General features: G+C 52.8%; 1 pseudogene; it reads left to right on the top strand.

The window, feature by feature from the left end:
• Window positions 1-786: 786 nt before the first annotated feature.
• Window positions 787-6021, top strand: part of LOC115117184 (metal transporter CNNM4-like) — a 92303-nt pseudogene continuing 87068 nt past the window's right edge.

Here is a 6021-nt window from a genome sequence, read left to right as displayed (position 1 = left end):
TTTGGTTGAAACTTAAATTGAACTGAGACCCACTGTTGCCCACACTGCGGTGCCTGGCCGCCAGAGCCAGAGAGATGCAGTGTGTCGACCCTTTACATAACAGCTGGGTCTTTGACTGTCTATAAACCGCAGGATTCACTCTGCCACATTGCCTTGGTCCTTTATGGCAAAATGTAATGATGCAATTTAATTAGGGATAATATGCCTTGGGCTGATATCAAGACGCAAGACATGGATCATTGATTAGGCGCAATGTTATAATGTTCTTTCTTGTAGACCATTTGAGGGGACTATAAAGCCTATGTATGGGCTATAAACACAATCATAACGGTTAGCCTAATAAATGATAAGATACAGAATGAAATGAGCAAACTGCCTGCTCATTGCTGCCCTGCTAGAGCTGCCCTGGTCAACTGTAAGTGCTTAAAACATGTTTTCACTTTGTGTGTAGATGGGTGTGAGAGAAAAATCCATTTTCAATTCAGACTGTAACACAACAACATGTGAACGTCAAGGGGTAGGGAGGATGGTTCGTAATAATGGCTGGAACGGAGTCCACGGGAAACCATGTGTTTAATGTTTTTGATACTATCCCACCAATTCCACGCCAGCCATTACCATGAGCCCGTCCTCCCCAATGAAGGTGCCACCAACCTCCTGTGCTGAACCCCAACAGTATGTTACACACGTGTACGTGTGTATGGCTATACCTGCCGTGTCCGATAGGCGGTGCTTTAGGGTTATTATGGTAATAGTAGAGGGGCTGGAGGGAGATGAGTAGTGACGTCAGCACCCAGGTCGCCAGTACAGTGAAACAAACATGGCGACAGAATGGAGCGGGCAGCAAGGCTACGTTCTGACTCTAATCGTTTTCTTTTGGAGTGCTGTGGGGGGACGCACCGAGACAGCCACTTCGAGTGTCCGCAGTAGTGGGAGCCAGGTGCTCGGTATGCGGCTGGAGAGGAGCGACAAACCGGCCTCGACCACTGACGATGGGGTCATCCAATTAACGGAGGAGAGCACAGTGCAGCTCCGGTTCTACGGAGTGCAGCTCAACTCGGGCACCTGGGCTCAGATACGCTTCACAGAACGAGGGGATGGGAGCGAGGATGGGGGAAACAATAACATTATTGACGACACACCTAACAGCACTTGTGTTGATTTCACAAAAGACTTCAGCATCGCAAACTACATGAACATCAGTAGCCGGGGGACCACGGGGGTACTCAGCATAAACATTAAACCGCTTCGTAAGAGCGAGCCGCACAAGGAGTATGGGCTGTGCATCAGGAGTTTGGCAGATGGCAGGTGGGCTCTGCTCGGGGATAGCGACGGGAGACTGCGGGTGGTGGAGGGGGAAAAAACTCTCCTCCCCCTGTGGTTCCAGATCATCCTCATCTGCTGTCTGTTGGTGCTGTCTGGCATGTTCAGCGGGCTGAACCTGGGGCTCATGGCTCTGGACCCCATGGAGCTCCGTATAGTCCAGAGCTGTGGCTCAGAGAAGGAGAAGAAATATGCCCGCAAAATTGAGCCCATCCGCAGCAAGGGGAACTACCTTCTCTGTTCTCTGTTGCTTGGTAACGTCTTGGTCAATACCACACTCACCATCCTCCTGGATGACCTGATAGGCTCTGGGCTGGGCGCCGTGGTCGCCTCCACAGTGGGTATTGTGATTTTCGGTGAGATAGTCCCCCAGGCGCTGTGTTCTCGCCACGGGCTGGCGGTGGGCGCCAACACCATCCAGGTGACCAAGTTCTTCATGTTGCTCACCTTCCCCCTCTCCTTCCCCGTCAGCAAGCTCCTAGACGTGCTCCTAGGCCAGGAGATTGGCACTGTGTATAACCGCGAGAAGCTGGTGGAGATGCTCAGGGTGACGGAACCGTACAACGACCTGGTCAAAGAGGAGCTCAACATGATCCAAGGAGCGCTGGAACTCCGGAATAAGACGGTGGAGAGCGTGATGACTCCTCTGGCCCACTGCTTCATGATCCAGAACGACGCGGTCCTCGACTTCAACACCATGTCAGAGATCATGGAGAGCGGCTACACGCGTATCCCTGTGTTCGACGACGAGCGCTCCAACATCGTGGACATCCTCTATGTGAAGGACCTGGCGTTCGTGGACCCTGACGACTGCACCACCCTGAAGACCATCACCAAGTTCTACAACCACCCGGTCCACTTTGTGTTCCACGACACACGGCTGGACTCCATGCTGGAGGAGTTCAAGAAAGGTGTGTATATCTGGAGGGTCGGGGGAAGCATGTGTCATACATCATATTTACATACATGGTTGATGTATGGAAAAGTATTTATAATGCATCCGTCACTCCCCATAATCAATACACTCATATACACACACACACAGACACACACACACAGACACACACACACAGACACACACACACAGACACACACACACAGACACACACACACACACACACACACACACACACACTGACACAGAGACAGATGTGCCCCTGGCTGTATTGATGAGTGGAATATCTCAACCCAGTTGTCATGGCAGGAAACAACTGTGACACATCACAATCTAGGGGTCATCGACTCTGTCTCTGGATAGCTACAGGGAATAGGTTTTTGTTCTAGACCTGCACTATTCACACCTGGTTGATTAGTTGAATCAGCTGTGTTAGTGCTGGCCTGGAACAGAAGTCTATACCTATAACTCTCCAGGAACTTTGCCATAATTAGTTCTTGGTCCATTCTGTTGTCATTTCAGTTCTGTTGTCATTTAGGAAAGTAGGGCCACACGGGGGGAGAGCATTGGGCTAGGGCTGCTATCGTCACTCACTCTCAGGGCTGCTATCGTCACTCACTCTCAGGGCTGCTATCGTCACTCACTCTCAGGGCTGCTATCGTCTCTCACTCTCAGGGCTGCTATCGTCTCTCACTCTCAGGGCTGCTATCGTCACTCACTCTCAGGGCTGCTATTCGTCTCTCCCTCTTAGGGCTGCTATCGTCTCTCACTCTCAGGGCTGCTATCGTCACTCACTCTCAGGGCTGCTATCGTCACTCGCTCTCAGGGCTGCTATCGTCACTCGCTCTCAGGGCTGCTATTGTCACTCGCTCTCAGGGCTGCTATCGTCACTCACTCTCAGGGCTGCTATCGTCACTCGCTCTCAGGGCTGCTATCGTCACTCGCTCCCAGGGCTGCTATCGTCACTCGCTCCCAGGGCTGTTATCGTCACTCGCTCTCAGGGCTGCTATCGTCACTCGCTCTCAGGGCTGCTATCGTCACTCGCTCTCAGGGCTGCTATCGTCACTCGCTCTCAGGGCTGCTATCGTCACTCGCTCTCAGGGCTGCTATCGTCACTCGCTCTCAGGGCTGCTATCGTCTCTCGCTCTCAGGGCTGCTATCGTCTCTCGCTCTCAGGGCTGCTATCGTCTCTCGCTCTCAGGGCTGCTATCGTCTCTCGCTCTCAGGGCTGCTATCGTCTCTCGCTCTCAGGGCTGCTATCGTCTCTCGCTCTCAGGGCTGCTATCGTCTCTCGCTCTCAGGGCTGCTATCGTCTCTCGCTCTCAGGGCTGCTATCGTCTCTCGCTCTCAGGGCTGCTATCGTCTCTCGCTCTCAGGGCTGCTATCGTCTCTCGCTCTCAGGGCTGCTATCGTCTCTCGCTCTCAGGGCTGCTATCGTCTCTCACTCTCAGGGCTGCTATCGTCACTCACTCTCAGGGCTGCTATCGTCACTCACTCTCAGGGCTGCTATCGTCACTCACTCTCAGGGCTGCTATCGTCACTCACTCTCAGGGCTGCTATCGTCACTCACTCTTAGGGCTGCTATCGTCACTCACTCTTAGGGCTGCTATCGTCACTCACTCTTAGGGCTGCTATCGTCTCTCAGTCTTAGGGCTGCTATCGTCACTCACTCTTAGGGCTGCAATTGTCTCTCAGTCTTAGGGCTGCTATTGTCTCACTCTTAGGGCTGCTATCATCTCTTACTCTTAGGGCTGCTATCGTCTCTTACTCTTAGGGCTGCTATCGTCTCTCAGTCTTAGGGCTGCTATCGTCACTCACTCTCAGGGCTGCTATCGTCACTCACTCTCAGGGCTGCTATCGTCACTCACTCTCAGGGCTGCTATCGTCACTCACTCTTAGGGCTGCTATCGTCACTCACTCTTAGGGCTGCTATCGTCTCTCAGTCTTAGGGCTGCTATCGTCACTCACTCTTAGGGCTGCTATCGTCTCTCAGTCTTAGGGCTGCTATCGTCTCACTCTTAGGGCTGCTATCGTCTCTTACTCTTAGGGCTGCTATCGTCTCTCACTCTTAGGGCTGCTATCGTCTCTCACTCTCAGGGCTGCTATCGTCTCTCACTCTCAGGGCTGCTATCGTCTCTCACTCTTAGGGCTGCTATCGTCTCTCACTCTTAGGGCTGCTATCGTCTCTTACTCTTAGGGCTGCTATCGTCACTCACTCTTAGGAGGGCTGCTATCGTCACTCACTCTCAGTCAGGGCTGCTATCGTCACTCACTCTCAGGGCTGCTATCGTCACTCACTCCTAGGTCTGCTATCGTCACTCACTCTCAGGGCTGCTATCGTCACTCACTCTCAGGGCTGCTATCGTCACTCACTCTCAGGGCTGCTATCGTCACTCACTCTCAGGGCTGCTATCGTCACTCACTCTCAGGGCTGCTATCGTCACTCACTCTCAGGGCTGCTATCGTCTCTCAGTCTTAGGGCTGCTATCGTCACTCACTCTCAGGGCTGCTATCGTCACTCAGTCTTAGGGCTGCTATCGTCACTCAGTCTTAGGGCTGCTATCGTCACTCAGTCTTAGGGCTGCTATCGTCACTCAGTCTTAGGGCTGCTATCGTCACTCAGTCTTAGGGCTGCTATTGTCTCACTCTTAGGGCTGCTATCATCTCTTACTCTTAGGGTAGCTATCGTCTCTCACTCTTAGGGTAGCTATCGTCTCTCACTCTTAGGGCTGCTATCGTCTCTCACTCTTAGGGCTGCTATCGTCTCTTACTCTTAGGGCTGCTATCGTCTCTCAGTCTTAGGGCTGCTATAGTCTCACTCTTAGGGCTGCTATCATCTCTTACTCTTAGGGCTGCTATCGTCTCTCACTCTTAGGGCTGCTATCGTCTCTTACTCTTAGGGCTGCTATCGTCTCTCAGTCTTAGGGCTGCTATCGTCTCTTACTCTTAGCGCTGCTATCGTCTCTCAGTCTCAGGGCTGCTATCGTCTCTCAGTCTCAGGGCTGCTATCGACACTCACTCTCAGGGCTGCTATCGTCACTCACTCTCAGGGCTGCTATCGTCACTCACTCTCAGGGCTGCTATCGTCACTCACTCTTAGGGCTGCTATCGTCACTCACTCTTAGGGCTGCTATCGTCACTCACTCTTAGGGCTGCTATCGTCTCTCAGTCTTAGGGCTGCTATCGTCACTCACTCTTAGGGCTGCTATCGTCACTCACTCTTAGGGCTGCTATCGTCACTCACTCTCAGGGCTGCTATCGTCACTCACTCTCAGGGCTGCTATCGTCACTCACTCTCAGGGCTGCTATCGTCTCTCAGTCTTAGGGCTGCTATCGTCACTCACTCTCAGGGCTGCTATCGTCACTCACTCTCAGGGCTGCTATCGTCACTCACTCTCAGGGCTGCTATCGTCACTCACTCTCAGTCAGGGCTGCTATCGTCACTCACTCTCAGTCAGGGCTGCTATCGTCACTCACTCTCAGTCAGGGCTGCTATCGTCACTCACTCTCAGGGCTGCTATCGTCACTCACTCTTAGGGCTGCTATCGTCACTCACTCTTAGGGTTGCTATCGTCACTCACTCTCAGGGCTGCTATCGTCACTCACTCTCAGGGCTGCTATCGTCACTCACTCTCAGGGCTGCTATCGTCACTCACTCTCAGGGCTGCTATCGTCACTCACTCTCAGGGCTGCTATCGTCACTCACTCTCAGGGCTGCTATCGTCACTCACTCTCAGGGCTGCTATCGTCACTCACTCTCAGGGCTGCTATCGTCACTCACTCTCAGGGCTGCTATCGTCACT

Source organism: Oncorhynchus nerka, linkage group LG4 (genome assembly GCF_034236695.1).
Source record: "Oncorhynchus nerka isolate Pitt River linkage group LG4, Oner_Uvic_2.0, whole genome shotgun sequence".
Taxonomy (NCBI): domain Eukaryota; kingdom Metazoa; phylum Chordata; class Actinopteri; order Salmoniformes; family Salmonidae; genus Oncorhynchus; species Oncorhynchus nerka.
This window is presented reverse-complemented; position numbering and strand designations above follow the sequence as displayed.